The sequence below is a fragment of the Monodelphis domestica genome, chromosome 7, assembly GCF_027887165.1.
Source record: "Monodelphis domestica isolate mMonDom1 chromosome 7, mMonDom1.pri, whole genome shotgun sequence".
NCBI lineage: Eukaryota > Metazoa > Chordata > Mammalia > Didelphimorphia > Didelphidae > Monodelphis > Monodelphis domestica.
Window position 1 is genome coordinate 276,258,771 of NC_077233.1, and position 19,366 is coordinate 276,278,136.

Sequence of the window (19,366 nt, forward strand, 5' to 3'; positions counted from 1 at the left end):
CAAAAGGGGATACAGGCGAGAGAAAAGGGGAAGTGCTCTATGGAAAGGTCTTGATGCACTGGGTAGGATGCTGGACCTAGACAGGAAACCCTGAGTTCAAATATAGCCTCAGAGTGCGACCCTGAGCAAGGGACAACTTTTGGCTATCTCCAGTTTCTTAACAATAAAATTAGGATAATAATAGCACCTTCCTCCAAAAGTTATTTTTAGGATCAAACGAATTAATATCTGTAAAGCGCTTAGCCCCATGTCCAGTATCTAGTAGGCACTTAATGAATGCTTGTTTCCTTCCTTCTTTTCATGTGTAGGAAGGAGTCAAAGGTTGAGCTGAGCCTTGAAGGAAAGTCGAGATTCTAAGACACAAAGTTGAGGGATGGGAAACCTTCTTAGAGACATGGAATGGTGAGTCAAGTTTAAGGAAAGATGGTTGGCCAATTTGGCTGGAAGGCACAAGATATGAAATTAGAGTTGATCGAAGGAAATCTGAAAATTGGAGCTGGCAAAAAGTAAAATGGGTTGTTTTAAGAAATAACATGAAAACATTGCCCCTTTTTAGTGGAAATCCATGATCAGAATGGCACCAGCACACATTCAGGCTTTAGCTCAGTCAGTAATAAACGAGATCCTTTTACTTCAGGAGTTCTTAACTTCCTGTGTGTCGTGGATACATTATCATTTTGGCGGAGTCCTTTGCACTTTTTAAAACATTAACGGAAATACAAAATATCAGTTGGAGGTTAAATTTTTTTTAATTAAATGAAAGAGATAAAAAATTTTAAATGAAGGAAAAAACAAAACAAAGAAATAAAAAAGAAAAAAGTTTCTTTAAAGGAAAAGGAAAGAAAAAAAATTAAAGAAAAAAGATAGAATTGTTTTGTTTTTTTAATTCATATATCCACAGATTCTTAAGCTATTGTAAAGATATTTTAGGGTTGTGACTTAAAATCTAGATTAATTTGGTCACCAAGGAAATTCCATATAAAATACCTAAGTCAGTTGGAAATTTATGGTGATTTTAATTAATATAGAAAAAAGGAATTAAGGAGAAGAGAGAGGGAAAACTCTGGTTTCTGTTAGAATTTCTAAGTCCCAGCCAAAGAAGAGAGTCTCGAGAAGTTTGGGGCTTTCCTGGAGGCTTCATGCCTCCAGAAAGGCAGGGTTATTAAGTCAGCTTTCACTCACCAACTGTGACAATCTTAAAGAAGTCTGGGTGTTGGTCTTCCAGTTGCTCCTCTGAGTCAGTGCTCGAAATGTCCAAAGGAATGTATATTCTCAAAATGAATGATTGTCCCAATCTGAACTTTTCGTCCTCTTTTATAGACCTTTCTCTCTTGTGTCCCCTCCTCTAAATTTTCACATCTACCAATCACATCAGACACTTATCTCCAGGACTGCCCACTCTTTAGTTCTCAGCTTCTTTGGTTAGATTATATTTTTTGAGTTACTTCACACTTCTTTGTTAAGTTCACTTTTTATTAGTTACTTAACCTTTTTGTGATTAATTTACCTTTTATAGTTACTTAACACCTCTTTGTAGTAAGATCTAAAAATAGACTTAGCTTAAAGTTCTAGCTTCACTATAAAGTAAGAACTAAGTGCCTTCATTGTTCAATCAGGAGATTTCAATTTTATCTTCACTGTAAAGTAAGATCTAAGTAGGGTGGAGTAATTTAAAATTCATACAATTCATACTATATATGAATCACAGGTTAAGAACCTCTATTCTGAATGTAGTGGCTGGTTGCTAACATCTCTTCCAACTTGAAAATTATTTTAAGCATATGATTCTTCTTCAGTACATTATGTGGATACATAATGATATAATGAAGTCAGAAAGCTGGGTTCAAATCCTGGGCTTGAAACTTCCTGCCTCTATGACTTGGGCAAATCATCTCACCTTTCTGGGCCCCAGTTTCCTCATCTGTTAAAACAGACAATCGGATTAGACAATCTTGAGGTTTCTGTCCAGTTCACAATCATTGTTCTGATATGCTTAAAGTCTTTATGAAAAATTTATAGAAAGATATAGACATTTCACTCTACTTCCTCCCACTGAGTCCATCTAGGTCTTGGCATGACTTGCCTCCTGGCTTCAGTTCACTCCTGCTTACCAGTTTAGGGAGTGACTGTGGACTAGAGCCTTGTTAGTTTCAGCTTCCTGTCTGTAGTAGAGCCTCAGGTTATGGACAGCCTCTTACCTCCTCATTCCTCCCATCCCTTACCACCTCCTCATGGAGACCCAATTGAAATTGAAATTGAAAAATGGAGAAATGACAAAAGAAGATAAAGCTCAGACACTTGGTTTGCTCATGCATCTTCTCATTCCTTATGGGAAATGGTCTAGAAGGTGGCAACAAGGACTCAGGAAATGGAGATGAAAACAAACTCTCATCTGAAAAATACAACCTTTTTGCTCCAAGAACCCTTCAAAAGTCCAATTCATATTTCAGTGTCCAGATACAGATATACAGATACTCAGAAACTATCACCAGTGAAACTGCAGAAGACCCAGGAGCCTTGAAGTCATCTATGCTGTGTAAAATGGAGATTTGAACCCTAGACTTCAATTCCCAGAAGTCCTTTGAAGTTCCCAGAATGCCCTATAATTTCCCTGAGTCCTCACCTGAGTGCGAGAACAGGTATTTAAACTGACTCTACTGCCTACCTCTCCCCCTGCTTCTGCTTCTAAGCACATGTGTCTCTCAAGATGTAGAGTAAGTGAAATTGAATGGGCTTTCAGCACTCCTAGGCACGCACTTTCTTATTTTGTATTTTCTTTATTTCTTCATTCTAATAATCTTTAATAAACTTCATAAAATATAATACTTTTAGCAGAGAAACTAATTTTAATTGTTACAGATGGACCTTCCGGTAACAGCAGGAAAGAAACAACCCCTACAGGCCCATAACATCTAGCCAAAGGTCACAAATATAATGACTCCTACAAGAATCTAAAACTCTCTTTTCATAGGAGCAAAGTTGCTCTTCCTCTAAACTACAGTAATTTAGAGAGGGTTTTGTAACGGACTTTTCCTTCTTCACACGCACCTTGCCCTTGACTTAGGAGAGATGCTGTCCATTTACAATTATTCTTGGGGAGGTAATAATTGTTTCTCTGAATGTTTGTAACAAAGCTTGAATCTTTCTAATGCAAGAAGATCTATTTTGTAATGACCCAAAGCTGATCTGAACAACTTCTAAAAATACATTCAATCACAGCCAACTACAGATTGCAGGGGAAAAGGATAATTAAAATCTAATAGACTTTGTTCTGAATATTTACCTGAAAGAAAGAAAGGCATGGAGAAGCAGACTCGGGATGAAAGGGAATTGCTCTGTTCTGGCAAAGAGAATATATTCAATGATGAGATCACAAACTCTTTTTCTAAAATACCTAATGTAGGAAAACTCATAAGCTCTGCAGTTAGCCACTTGGAATGAACTTAAACAGCTTTTGAGCAGGTCATCTAATTGTATTTTCTCTTTTAAGTAGGCTTAAGCAAAAGCAGATTCCTGTTTCTTTTTCCCTGCTTCCTTGACATCACAGTGCAATGCTGCTTGTCTGAAAGCCAGACAGAAAATGAGGTGTGTGTGTAGACATATGGAACTAGTTTCCTTCTCAATGACAAACACATGAGTGCTTTCCATGCTCCCCATCCCTTTTTTTCTTTTTGGCTTAAAGCACATAGATAGGAGGTACAGAAGATTCAAAGCCCCCTTTTAAAGAATGTGAATTCTCCCATAATTTTTTTTTTCATTTCTTGCTTTTTTCTGAAACCCTTTCTTGCTGGGACCTTAGAGATCAACACAGGAGCTTTGACTCACTCTGTATCCAACCTGGACAGTTTACCCCTCTTTAGGCAGCTTGGTGATTCCCACACACATACTCCTTGGGTCTCACCATATTGGTGCTAGATTAGCACAGACATTCAATCAGCTTTAGCCCTACTGCAGCTCAGAACTCCTGAGCTCAAGTGATTCATCAGCCCTGACCTCATCAGTAGCAGGCATTACCACCACACAGCCACCACAACCAACTTTCCCCATAGACTTTTCAAATTCTAGTTTAGGAATTAAAAGAGGGGCAGCCAGCCTCTTTCATTTTGTGTCAAACTGATAGAAATTTGAGAATTGGTTACTGAATTGAGTTTGTATCACTAAGGGCTCATACTGTCTTCATTGCCATACTCAGGTAATAACCTTGATAATAAATGTGTACAAGATGTGTTTTTTATGCCAAAGTAGATATCTTTTCCTCTTTTTTGTTTTGAAAAACTATGAGTTAATTCAAATAATGAAATTAAATTAATAAAACACAAAGAAACAAATGCTTTGCATTTATATTCATTTTTGGTGGTGTTTTAATATTCACATAATTACATTTTGTGAAGATAGGATTAACTCTTCCCTTGTATATTTTTAACCAATCAAATCAAGAACTTAAAGCACCCCTATTTAACCATTAAGTATGAGAGTTCACAAGTCACTTACTAGAATAAGTGACACTTCCAAAGGCCATTGCTCCCCACCCCCACCCGCAGTGCTAGGCAAATTAGGAGGTTGCAATTGGTTCCCATAAAGTGGGGGAGCAACAGGAAGTGGCATCAAGAAAACTGCTTTAAAAAGGCCAGCCTGAGGATTCATTGACTGGAAGAAGACTCTTTGTTTCCTCAGATCCTATGTGACTTGCTGGGTGAGTGGCTGAGATTCCTGCCTTGGCTTTGGAGGAGGTTGAGCTGGTAGACTTCTGGCTGAAGATTCCACAAGGAGATCGAGACCTGAGGAAGCCTTCTGCTGGGGTGCTGAACTGGACTTCTCTTCACTGGAGAAGCTCTTAGGACTGGTAGGCTTGTTAAGAATCTGTCTCTTTATCTATATTTTCCACTTTCACTCTTTCTACCTCTTTGTAATTAAAAGCTGCTAAAAGTCATTTTGACTTAAGCTATAATATTTTAAAATTGGTGGCCACAATATAATTTTATAACCTTCTTATTGAGTCAAAATTCCAATTTTAATTCTTACAATTTGTTGATGCATCATCCTGCAAGCATTTATTAAACATCAATTATATGTGGACAGAAGATATAAAATCAAAATTAAAATTACTGTCCTCAAGAAATATATATTCTCCCTGGGGAATCAACAAAAGAAAAAATATAGAAATTTATTAAGTCTCTGGCCTCAGATACTTCCTGGCTGTGTAAGCCTGGGCTATTTACTTAACCTTGTTTGCCTTTGTAAAAAGAACTAGAGGGGGGCAGCTGGGTGGTTCTTTGGATTGAGAGCCAGGCCTAGAGACAGGAGGTCCTAGGTTCAAATCTGGCCTCAGACATTGCCTAGCTGTGTGGAGACTGATTCTTTCTAGCTGGTTTCTAGCTGATTCTTTCCTCCTTACCCTTCATTAGCCAGGCGGGAGAAATCCTACACCCTTTTTCTTCTTCCTTCTTCTTAATTTCTTTCCACTATATCAATTAAATCACCATAAATTTCCAGCTGACTTGGTTATATTTCTTTTATATTTGAGATATCCATGGCAACCAAATAATTAACATAGTTTAGGACACAACGCTAAATTATTCTTTACACTTCCTGACTTTCCAGTCTTCTTACACCTTATACTCCATCACATACTCTGCATTCTAGTGATACTGGCCTCCTTGCTGTAACTCAGATAAAACACTCTATATTCTGACAGAATTTTTACCAGTTGTACCCCATATCTAGAATTCTCTCTTTCTTCATTTCTGCCTCCTACGCTTCCTAGTTTCCTTCAGATCTAAGCTAAGATACCCTACAGGAAACTTTTTGATCCTTCTTAATGCTCACACCTTCTCTCTGAGATGACCTCCAATTTAATATTTATTTATTTGTTGTTGTTGTTGAGTTGCTAGTGACTCTTCATGACACCATTCAGGGTTTTCTTTGCAAAAGATACTAGAGTGGTTTGCCACTTCCTTTTCTAGTTCTTTTTTTTTAAACCCATATCTTTTGTCTTAGAATCAATACTAAGTATTGGTTCCAAGGCAGAAGAGTGAAAAGGGCTAAACAGAGGGGGTTAAGTGACTTACCCAGGGTCACACAGGTAGGAAGTGGCTGAGGCCAGATTTGAACCTAGGACCTCCCATCTCTAGGCCTGGCTCTCAATCCACTGAGCTACCCAGCTGCCCCCAAAGGGAGTCTTTATTGATGGTTAAATCTTCTGGAAAATTCTGTTTATTTTTGCTACATGATTGCCCCCCCCTCTTTTTTGCAGATACATGTTATTTCAAAGATATCTTTTCAGCTGCTTCAATGGTATCCATTTTCCATTATGATGAAATTCTTTGGCCATGGAAATGATGAAACAAAGAAAAATATAGCTTGACTCTCAGTCCTTTCCTTTCTGGCAACAATAATGATACAATGGTCAAAGGGGAAATGAGATAGAAATTATTAAATGTGGGGTGGCCTTAGCACAGGTAACTCTCTGCTCTGGCTCACGCACCTTAGCCTGACATAATACCAGCAGGTTCCCAGAAATGGATCACCACTACCAAGTCAAATTCTTTCAGGGTCCCAGGGTATGTTCCCATTGCTCACTAATATAACTTTAAAAGTTCCATCACCACATTTCACACAAACCTGGCCACTCACAATGACACATTAGATCTTAAACAAAAACACTTATTTAACAAAAAGAGAAAAGCAATAATAACTCCATAGGTATTCATATAAAGCAAACAAAAGACTTAAAAATACATCAGCCTACATATAAAGCTAGGGCACATTCTTCCTGCTAGTGCAGTAGGTATTTAAGGGGAAGAGTGGACATACAAAATGGAAATCTGACTAGAAAGTACATATGTTAGTACCTATAGGCTTGGAGTAACTCAGCTTTCAAATTTTGTCTCTTTATTTCCTGGAACTATTTATAAAAAGGTCGTTGATAAATTTGGCTTCTGTGTTTAACTGTTTCCACTGCTAAGTTTATTTGACCCATTGTGTGATTAACAACTCACTGGGTACTAATAGTGTCTTAGACCAACTACTTTATTCAACAGATGATTTCCCTGATTCTCCTCTTCCAAACTGTTTCTCTGCTTAGCCAGACTTATTTCTCATCAACAATTGCAGTAGCCAGACTTAACTAATTTCTTCAGTTAAAATATATATATGTTCTTTTAAGAAAAGGCAACAATTTTAATCCTAAAGTTGTCAAAAAGGTCCCCCCAAGCTCTTTTTCTTCTCCTTCTCCGTCTCCTCTTTTTCTTTTTCTTCTTCTTCCTTCTTTTCTTCTTTTTCCTCCTCCTCCTCCTTCTTCTTCAATATAACAAGTAACAATGCAGAGAAGTAGTTTCTGTCTTCCCCTATTCCTCAGCAGAAAAATATGATAGGGGGGAAAAGTCAAGATGGTGGCGCAGAGGCAGCAAACATTCAGACCTCTGAAAACACTTCCTTACCAAATATAAACTAAATTCTCCCAGGGGACTGAAAAAATGTAAAAGGTACACCCCCCCCCCAAAGCCAGAATTTGAGAACACTCTGCTTTAAGGGGAAAGAAAAAGGAAGGTCCCAGGACCCCTTCCCCAACTTGAGCACTAAGCCTCTGGCAGCAACTGGAACCTCTGGGTGGGCAAAAGCATTGGTCTGGAGGGAGTACCTTGCAGGCAAATCTGTTCCAGGCTCAGAGGGTCCAACACAGGCAGTGGGAAAGCAGACAGAGAAGAAACACAGAACACAGAGCAGGCAGAAGTTGCAGCAGGAGAGACATTTCATATTGCCCCCTCCTTCCCAAGGTTTGGCCTCAGGGAACATCCAGCAACCCAGCCAGACCTAATCCCATCAAAGCAGTCAGAAGGCAGGGAAGCTCAAGCTCCAACATCCCTCCCCTACAGACTTCACTGAGAGATTTACTGACTAAACTCCAAGGGTAAAGGTGGAAAGAAAAGCCCAAAACCACCAAAAAAAAAATGAGAGGAGCAAGAGCTCAGGCAACTACAGGGAGAAAAGAAGGAATAAATATGAGCAGACAACAGAAAAAGAAAAAAGAAATTACAATCAACAGCTTCTATACAGGCAATAAACAAAGAGCAAATGAAACAGGCGAGAATCCAGGAACATCAAGCAAAAACACAGAAAATCCAGCAAATTGGATACAGGCTCTGGAAGAACTCAAAATACAATAAAGAGAGGCTGAAGACAACTGGGAAAAGAACTTAAAAACTAAGATAAATCATCTGGAAAAAGAGGAGCTTGAACAAAAACAAGAAAATAGTGTCTTAAAAGCCATAATCAACCAGCTTGAAAATGAGGCAAAGGAGATGAAAGATGAGACCAAGAAGATGAAAGATGAGGCAAAGGAGATGAAAGATGAGGCAAAGAAAATGAAAGATGAAGCAAAGAGGATGAAAGATGACCTCCAAAGAAAATCAGACCAGAAGTAGAAAGATGACCAAAAAGCCAGGGATGAAATCCAGTCTTTAAGAACCATCATACAACTAGAATCAAGTGACTTCACAAGGCAGCAGGACACTATAAAACAAAATCAAAAGAATGAAAAAATTGAGGAAAATATGAAGCATCTCATTCACAAAACAGAAGATTTAGAAATTTATTCCAGGAGAGACAACTTAAGAATCATTGGTCTACCAGAAAACCATGACAAAAGAAAAATCCTGGACATCATACTACAGGAAATTATCCACGAAAACTGCCTCGATATTCTAGAACAAGAGGAAAGATTGAAAGAATCCACAGATCACCTCCTGTATTTAATCCCCAACTGACAACACCTAGGAATGTTATAGCCAAATTCAATAACTATCAGACCAAGAAAAAAAAAAATTACAAGCTGCTAATAAGAAGTCATTCGGATACCATGGAACCACAGTGAGGATAATACAGGACCTGCCTGCATCTACACTGAAGGAACAAAAAGCATGGAATATGATATCCCAGAAAGCAAAGGAACTAGTTCTACAACCAAGAATCAACTAGCCAGCAAAACTGACTATATTCTTACGGGGGAAAGAATGATCATTTAACAAAATAGAAGAATCCCAAGCATTTGTCAAGAAAAGACCAGACCTGAACAGAAAATTTGATGCCCAAGCACAGAACGCAAGAGAATCATCAAAAGGTAATTTAAAAAGGAGGGGAAAAAAAACAAAACAAAACCAAAAAACATCTTTTTTTAAGAGACCCAGTAAGTTAAAATGATATGTATCCCTATAAGAAAAGAGGTCATTCATAACTCTTAAAAATTGTTGTCATTACCTGGGCAGCTAGAAGAATTACACTTAGAGGGAACAGTGACAAACCATATAGGATGAAATGCCAAGGCATATATATATTTACAGATATATGTATGCATAAATATGCATATGTATATATATATATATATATATACACAACTAGAGCTTAAAAAAGAGGTTAATACTAAAAGAAATGGGAAAAGAAACAAAAGAGGGTAAATTTATATGTCACAAAGAAGTTCATGGTGGGAGGGGGGAGAAAATCAATACACTGGAATGGTAAAGACGTTGGAGATAGGAAATACTCAACTCTTATGTGCATTGAAATTGACTCAAAGATGGAAGAACAATCCAATCCATTGGGGCAGAGAATTGATTTATGCCCTATAGGGAAGTAGAAGGGTAGCAAATGGACTGGTAGGGAGGGAAGCAGTACAAAGGAGGGAGAGGGGGGGTACTTTTAAAAGTGTGTAAAGAAAATAAGGGGGGAATAAGAAGGGAAGGGGATAGAAAGGGAAGTAAAATAAGGGTGGGAATTAGGGGGACTGATTAAAAACAAAACATTGGTGTAGAAGGAAATAGTGAAAGAAGAAACGGCAGGACTAAGAGTAGAAATTAAAATGCTGGGAAATGCACAGCTGTTAATCATAACTCTGAATGTGAATGAAATGAACTCACCCATAAAACACAAGCAAATGGCAGAGTGGATTAGAATCCAAAACCCTACCATATGCTGTCTACAAGAAACACAAATGAGGAAGATAGACACACATAGGGTGAAAGTAAGAGGATGGAGCCAAATCTATTGGGCATCAACTGATAAAAAGAAGGCAGGAGTCACAATCATGATATCTGACAAAGCCAAAGTAAAAATATATCTAGTTAAAAGAGATAGGGAAGGTAATTACATCCTGATAAAAGGCAATATAGACAGTGAGGAAATATCAGTACTCAACATGTATGCACTCAATGGCATAGCATCCAAATTTCTGAAGGAGAAACTAGTGGAGCTCAAGGATGAAATAGATAGAGAAGTGAATGAAATCTTAGAAAAAGTAGAGTTAGTAGATATGTGGAGAAAAATAAATAGACACAAAAAAGGAATACACCTTCTTTTCAGCAGCACATGGTACATTCACAAAGATTGACCATGTATTAGGGAATAAAAACATTGTAAACAAGTGCAAAAGAGCAGAAATATTAATGCAAACTTCTCAGATCACAATGCAATAAAAATAATAATTAGTAAGGGTACATGGAGAGGCAAATAAAAAATTAATTGGAAATTAAACAATACAATTCTCCAAAATTGGTTAAAGAACAAATCATAGAAACAATTAATAACTTCATTGAAGAAAATTACAATGATGAGACATCCTTTCAAAATCTATGGGGTACAGCCAAAGCAGTACTCAGTGGGAGATTCATATCCTTGAGTTCATATATTAACAAATTAGAGAGGGAAGAGGTCAATGAATTGGGCATGCAAATTAATAAATTAGAAAGTGAACATATTAAAAATCCTCTAATGAAGACTAAATTAGAGATCCTAAAAATCAAAGGAGAAATTAATAAAATTGAAAGTCAAAGAATTATTGATTCAATAAATAAGACTAGAAGCTGGTACCTTGAAAAAACAAATAAAATAGACAAAGTACTGGCCAATCTAATTAATAAAAGGAAAGAGAAAAACCAAATTGATAGTATCCAAGATGAAAAGGGAGATCTCACCTCTAATGAAGAGGAAATTAAGGCAATCATTACAAATTATTATTCCCAATTATATGGCAATAAATATGACAATATAGGTGATATGGATAAATACTTACAAAGATACAAATTGCCTAGATTAAAAGAGGAAGAGATAGACTACCTAAACAAACCCACATCAGAAAAAGAAATTGAATAAACCATCAAAGAACTCCCTAAGAAAAAATCCCCAGGTCCAGATGGATTCACAAATGAATTCTATCAAACATTCAAAGAACAACTAATCCCAATATTATACAAACTATTTGACAGAATAAGCAAAGAAGGAGTTCTACCAAATTCCTTTTATGACATAAATATGGTACTGATTCCAAAGCCAGGCAGGTCAAAAACAGAGAAAGAAAACTACAGACCAATCTCCTTAATGAACATAGATGCAAAAATCTTAAATAGGATACTAGCAAAAAGATTCCAGCAAGTGATCATAAGGGTTATTCACTATGACCAGGTAGAATTCATACCAGGAATGCAAGGATGGTTCAATATTAGGAAAACCATCCACATAATTGATCATATTAATAAGTAAACCAACAAAAATCACATGATTATCTCAATAGATGCAGAAAAAGCCTTTGACAAAATACAATACTCATTCCTATTGAAAACACTAGAAAGCATAGGAATAGAAAGGCCTTTCCTAAAAATAATAAAGAGTAGATATCTAAAACCATCAGCAAACATCATTTGCAATGGGGACAAACTAGAGGCCTTTCCAATAAGATCAGGAGTAAAATAAGGATGCCCATTATCACCTCTATTATTTAACATTGTATTAGAAACACTAGCAGTAGCAATTAGAGAAGAAAAAGAAATTGAAGGAGGAACTATATGAACACAACTACAAAATACTCTCCACACAATTAAAACTAGATCTAAACAACTGGAAAAACATCAATTGCTCATGGGCAGGACAGGATAACATAATAAAAATTACAATCCTGCCCAAATTAATTTACTTATTTAGTGCTATGCCATACCCATTGAACTACCAAAAAACTTTTTTACTGAATTAGAAAAAACCATAACAAAGTTCATTTGGAAGAACAAAAGATCAAAGACATCCAGGGAAATCATGAAAAAAAAATGCAAAGGAAGAAGGCCTTGCAGTCCCAGATCTCAAACTGTACTATAATGCAGGAGTCATCAAAACAATTTGGCTTAGAGACAGAAAAGAGGATAAGTAGGATAGACTAGGGGTAAGTGACCTCAGCAAGTTTATGATAAGACAGTTTATGATAAGCCCAGGTATCCCAACTTTTGGGACCAAAACCTACTATTTGATAAAAACTGCTGGGAAAATTGGAAGACAGTATGGGAGAGATTAGGCTTGGATCAACACCTCACACCCTACACCAAGATAAACTCAGAATGGGTGAATGACCTGAATATAAAAAGGAAACTATAAGTAAATTAGGTGAACACAGAATAGTATACATGTCAGTTCTTTGGGAAAGGAAAGACTTTAAAACCAAGCAAGAGCTAGAAAAAAATCACAAAATGTAAAATCAATAATTTTGACATCAAATTAAAAAGCTTTTGTACAAACAAAACCAATGCAATCAAAATTAGAAGGGAAGCAACAAATTGGCAAATAATCTTCATAACAAAAACCTCTGACAAAGATCTAATTACTCAAATTTATAAAGAGCTAAACCAATTATATAAAAAATCAAGCCATTCTCCAATTGATAAATGGGCAAGGGACATGAATAGGCAATTTTCAGTTAAAGAAATCAAAACTATTAAGAAGCACATGAAAAAGTGTTCTAAATCTATCACAATCAGAGAGATGCAAATCAGAACAACTCTGAGGTATCACCTCACACCTAGCAGACTGGCTAACATGACAGTGAAGGAAAGTAATGAATGCTGGAGGGGATGTGGCAACGTAGGGACATTAATGCATTGCTGGTGGAGTTGTGAATTGACCCAACCATTCTGGAGGGCAATTTGGAGCTATGCCCAAAGGGCGCTAAAAGACTGTCTGCCCTTTGATCCAACCATAGCACTGCTGGGTTTGTACCCCAAAGAGATAATAAGGAAAAAGACTTGTACAAGAATATTCATAGCTACACTCTTTGTGGTGGCCAAAAATTGGAAAATGAGGGGATGCCCTTCAATGGTGGAATGGCTGAACAAATTGTGGTATATATTGGTGATGGAATACTATTGTGCTCAAAGGAATAATGAACTGGAGGAATTCCATGTTAATTAGAATGACTTCCAGGATGTGATGCAGAGTGAAAGGAGCAGAACCAAGAGAATATTTTACACAGAGACCAACACACTATGGTACAATCGAATGTAATGGACTTCTCCATTAGTGGTAATGCAGTGATCCTGAACAACCCGGGGGGGATCTACGAGAAAAACCACTCTCCACATTCAGAGGATGAACTGTGGGAGTAGAAACACAGAAGAAAAACAACTGCTTGAATATATGTGTTGCGGGGCTTTGGCTGGGGATGTAGACCCTAAATGAACATCCTAATGCAAACATCAACAACATGGAAATAGGGCACAAGTATTACCCAATGAAATTGTGTGTTTTGGCTGCAGAAAGGGTGGGTGGAGGGGAGGGAAGGAAATGTGATTCTTGTAACCAGAGAATAATGTTCTAAACTGACTAAATAAATTAATTTAAAAGAAAGAAAAAATATGATAGAATGAAGAGTATTTTCTCTCCACTAATTTTCTTCACATCAATGTTGTAATAAAGAAGTTAAAGTCTTTCTATGCTTCATTCTCTTGGCTGTAGGTATAGTATAGAACAGTCCTGGCTCATTGGGTAATCAATCTGCCTTGCAACAAGTAACAGAGTAGGGAGAGACAGAGACAGAGACAGACAGACAGACAGACAGACAGAGACAGACACAGAGACAAATACCTTTCGGTATTTGAACTCTGGGTCATCTCAGCAAACAGCTCTTCTAGCTTCTGGCTAGTAACTAAATTCTCATCTTCTGCATATGATCAGGTAAATTGCATTTGTCTCCATCAGAAAATAGTTCCGATATCCACATTTCCTCAGTTATTAACATAAAATTTCTCCAGTTCTTCATATACCAAATCCCCAAATACTATATTTTCCATTCGATTCCATACTCTTCAGCTTGTCCCTTTCAAATGCTCAAACTCTCTGAGAAGTCTGAATTAGGAGTAAGTTCAATAATTGCTTTTCTTAGAACTCTGACTAGACCTTTGCCGCAGACGAGTGAATAATTAAGACAGACATTTCAACAACTGCTTCTCTCAGAGGCAGACGGGCTCCAGACAAGTAAAATGACTCCCTTACAGGGTCATTCCCTTACATGAGTGTCCCAAAGTTCTGGGACCGTCTATAAATTTTATGGACAAGAGATACACAGGATGAGCAGGCTCATGAATTGCGTAAATTAGAATCGGAGCCACTGAACTGGCCATCCAACTCTCTAAGATCACATGTTCTTTTAATGAGTTGAATGTTTTCAGCTCCTTCTGCCAGTGCCTGGATCATGGGTGCTTAATAAATGTTTGTTAAACTGAACTGAATCAAACTGCCTTGAAAAGGAAAACTTCCATTTTCCTTCTCAAGAGGAAACTGAAGCAGTCTGTGTGGGGGGAAAGTTTTGAGGTTGTTACCAACACCTGTAATCTGAGCAAACTCTTCTGATGTAGCAGAAGGAAGGAAAGAGCCTCTCAGAGTTCTATCTGAGCTGGAGTGAGGCTAAGGAATGCCTCCTAATTACAATGCTAGGGAAAACAGCTGCCCAACCTGAAATAGTTTCATGGCATGAAGGCAAGCACACCCAGAGAAATGCATTCCTTTGGTGCTGAAGTAAGTCTGGGCTGAATTGACAAGAACTTAACTGTTTCCCAGACTCCCCTGCTTTGGGTAATCTGGTGTCCTGTAGTTACTTTCCTCAGAATTTTTCTACCCTCCACGTAATAAGAATAATTTTTAAAAGCACCTGCTGAGGATTTCTTTCCTTCTTCAGAAGCTACTTATTTTAAGGGAATTAGTGAATTTTACAAAGGAAATATACTGTGGGAGGATAAGAGGGACCAAGATCCTTAAGGAAAAAGAAAATAAGAATCCCATGGGCTCCTTGTCAACTTTCTAACTCACCCTTTCCCATTTCTCTGCTCCATAATTTCTTTTTTATAGTTCAGTAATATTTCATTTTTTCCAATTACATATAAAAACATTTTTTAAGAAACAACTTGGTGGCTCAGTGGATAAAAAGCCAGGCCTGGGGATGGGAGGTCCTGAGTTAAAATCTGGGCTCAGACACTTCCTTGAAACCAATACACAGTATTGAATCTAAGAGAAGGTAAAGGTTTTTTTTTTTTGGGGGGGGGACAATTTTAACATTCATTTTCAAACATTTTGAATCCCAAATTCTCTCTCTCTCTCTCTCTCTCTCTCTCTCTCTCTCTCTCTCTCTCTCTCTCTCTCTCTCTCTCTCTGTCTCTCTCTCTCTCTCCCCCTCTCTGTCTCTCTCTCTCTCCCCCTCTCTGTCTCTCTCTCTCTTTCTCTCTCTCTGTCTGTCTCTTCTCTCTCTCTCTCTCTCTCTCTGTCTCTCTCTCTCTCTCTCTCTCTCTCTCTCTCTCTGTCTCTCCCCCTCTCTGTCTCTCTCTCTTTCTCTGTCTGTCTCTTGTCTCTCTCTCTCTCCTCCTCTCATCTCTCTCTGTCTGTCTGTCTCTTGTCTCTCTCTCTCCCCCTCTCCGTCTCTCTCTCTCTCTCTCTCTCTCTCTCTCTCTCTCTCTCTCTCTCTCTGTCTGTCTCTTGTCTCTCTCTCTCTCTCCTCCTCTCCATCTCTCTCTGTCTGTCTGTCTCTTGTCTCTCTCTCTCCCCCTCTCCGTCTCTCTCTCTCTTTCTCTCTCTCTCTCCCCCTCTCTGTCTCTCTCTGTCTGTCTCTTCTCTCTCTCTCTGTCTGTCTCTTGTCTCTCTCTCTCTCGCTTTCTCTCTCTATCTGTCTCTTGTCTCTCTTTCTCTCTCTCTCTCCCTCTCTCTCTCCCCCTCTCTGTCTCTGTCTCTCTGTCTCTGTCTCTGTCTCTGTCTCTCTCTCTCCCTCCCTTCATCCCTAAGACAATAAGCAATTTGACATAGGCATGAACTATTATGCAAAACATTTTCATATTTGTTAGGTTTCAGAAGAAGACCCATATATTTAAAACGCCATAAAGAAAATAAAACAAAAAATGATATGCTTCACTACATTCAGACTCCATCAGTTCGTTCTCTGGAGGTGGATAGCTTTTCATCATGAATCCTTTCAGATCATTATATTGCTGAGAGTAGCTCTCAGCATTGGCAGTTGTTCATTTTCCCCAATTGTTATATAGCGCTTCAATTTCCAAGTCTTTGCCATCACAAAGGAATCTGCTATAAATATTTTTATATAAATATGTCCTTTTCCCTTTTTTTCTCTTTCAGATACACAACTAGTAGTGATATTTCTGGGTCAAAGGTTATGCAGTTTTGTAGCCCTTTGGGTGTTCCACTGCTCTCCAACATGGTTAGACCAACTCCCAATACCACGAATAGTGTGTTGGTCTCCCAATTTTCCCATATCCCCTCCAATACTTATCATTTTCCCTTTCTGTCATTAACCAATCATAGATGTATGTACATAGAGGTAGTACCTCCGAGTTGTTTTAATTTGTATTTTTCTTATCAATAGTGATTTGGTCTTGATCATTTCTGAGATTTTCTTTAGTTTGGCATGATACAATGAATGGGAGAATTATGTTACCAAATATAGTCACTTCCTGAATCAGTGGTAACTCGATAATTAAGGCCTCAGAACTGTAACTGAGGTAAGTTGATAATGACTTAGCCCTTAGTGCCCAACCTTAGACAAGGCTGAAAGCACTTCCAGTCCCCCAACTATGTATAATCAACAAAGCCTATCATGTTATAAACAGCACAACCAAGTGTCAATAAGTGCTTGTCTTTTTTTTACAATTGTTTACAATGTACCTTACACTGTGCCAAGCTCTGAGAGCTACAAAGACAAAAATGAAACAGTCTCTATGCTACTAAAAAGCATTACGATAGGAAGCTACAAGATGGCTTGCTTGTCTCTAGTAACTGTACCCCAAGTGAGTATCTCTAGTCTCTAGACTCTAGTCTAACTTCAGAGATGGAGAAGGAAAAAAAGAGGAGGAAGAGGAAGAGAAGGAGCATCTCAATTTTCACCCCCCCTCCCTGTAAGGTCTTCCTCACAGTACTTTTGGACAGGTTCTGAAGTGGAGATACAGAATAACCCTAAGATTTTTTCAGCAAAACAGATGCCTCTAAATGAAGTACAATATCAAGGCACCTATGCTATGTTCCTGGATTTATTGCTTTGGAAATGGAAGTGACCATGGCAGCCCTGTAGTACAAAGCCTTCTTTTTTACCCAAGAGAAAACAAAAGTCTTAATATTAGATTTACAGTTTCTGCCATTTCAATATCTATTACTGGTCCTGGAGATCCAAGGACTATTGAATTAAATGGAGTCATCTAGCCACGTTCACTGTGATGCTGTAAAAATATATGGACTCAGGTTAGCTATATCCAAGTTGACATCATCTATTGAATTCATCTCCCATCAGCTTGCATTATAGGTGAGTGGTGTAGGAAAAGAGGCATTGCACACAGTGTTCCCCTTCATCCTCATTCCTTGTTTTAAACCATTCCAAGGTGAAAATCTTAGATTACCTGAATCTATACTCCATCATCCCCCTCCTTCTCTCTCCCCTTCCCATCCCTACTTCCCCAAGGGCTCAGAGTTACTCCCCCAACATTTTCCAATCACTTTTCTTTCTTTTTTTTAACCACTTTTCTTTAGCAGTGAATTTGCTTTGATAGTAGTGCTAATACGTGATTTTTTGATACAGTATTCTTCTTCTTCATTAAGCACATTTTTTTTTCTTAATTCCCTGCTGGTAGATCTGGAAGATCTAGGCCAGAAGGAAAATAGTCCAAATTTCCTCTTCAGCTGAAGTGAGAAAAAGATCACTGGGCTTGCGGTAGGGGTGTTCTATATAGCTAACCAGCTATGTGACCATGGACAAGTCACTTGACTCCTCTGGGTCTCCGTTTGTTCATCTGTAAAATGACAGGGTTAGACTCCAAGATACCTTCCAGCTCCACCGTTTTATGAATCCATGATCTCTTCTCCTTTCTATTGAATCGGTTCCCTCTAGAATCTGCTGTTTCGGAAAATAATCACAAAGGATTTGTCAGATGAGATCAGACCAGTGATCCAGTGTGCCCAACTTCCTGCCTCTTAAATGTGACTGAGCTGTGATACTTGAGCAGGAGACAAAATGCTTAGCAACCCCTAAGGCACCCAAGCAATATTGCATATTGTAAATGGGATGAAAAGTCCTTTCTGACCCTTGGACCTGCTTCATTAAGTCCCCCTTAAGCAGGGGGTTTAATGAAACAGAATGGCCAGGTGAGGTCATAGACCAAATTCCAGGCATGTTTCACACCCCCAGATGGAAATCTCTTTGCATCTCCCTATCAGATTTATTGAAACATCTGAACCTCATTTTTAAAATTCAAGACCCTCAGCTTTGATCTCTTCCTTCTAATACTTTTCTGCTGTGGCCTGAGGAAGGAGAGGAAGCCTAGCAACGATCCACTCTATATGAGCATCACTGTTAAGGGAACATCCTAAATATGAACAAATTCCACCCATAATTGTATTAAGGCAATCCAATTTGCAATGTATTTGCAATATTTCCATACATTCACTCTCTCTCTGTGTCTTTTTTTGTGCACTCTCAACACAATTGACACGAGAAATTCACATCCACATATTTATTGGTTTTGTTTTTAAAAATGATTCCATTCTTTAGCCCTTCAGGCAAATGTTACTGAGACTCCCTACTGCACAGAAGTACTCTTTTATATCAGAGCCTTGGAAGTCTGACTTAAGTCTGGGCCTTGCCTTGGACCCTGGTGGGCTCTTGGACACTGATGTCTTAGAATTTGATGGGCAAATAACTGAGGACAACAAAAATCTGGGAATGTTAACAAAAATCCTGCAGTTCACATCAGTGGTTATGAACTACATGGGGAGGGGGGAGACCTTCTTGGGGCCAATTAAAGGCCTACCTTTCAAAGTCTCATAGATTAAAAATGATCATTTGGAAGTTAAAGGTAACCAGGCTGGCTTGTACCCAAGCTCAGCATTTTAAGTGAGGATTTCGTACATTTCTGGGTCATGGGATCTGAAGCTTCTACTGACTGAGCTTCTGAGAACTCTAGTTTAAGAAACTGAGCCCTACATATTTTTTCTGACTGCTTCTTGGCTAACTAATAGATCTAGAGTTCATCTTTTTAGTCTATTTAGATTTGACTCGAAGGAAACAGAAAACTGC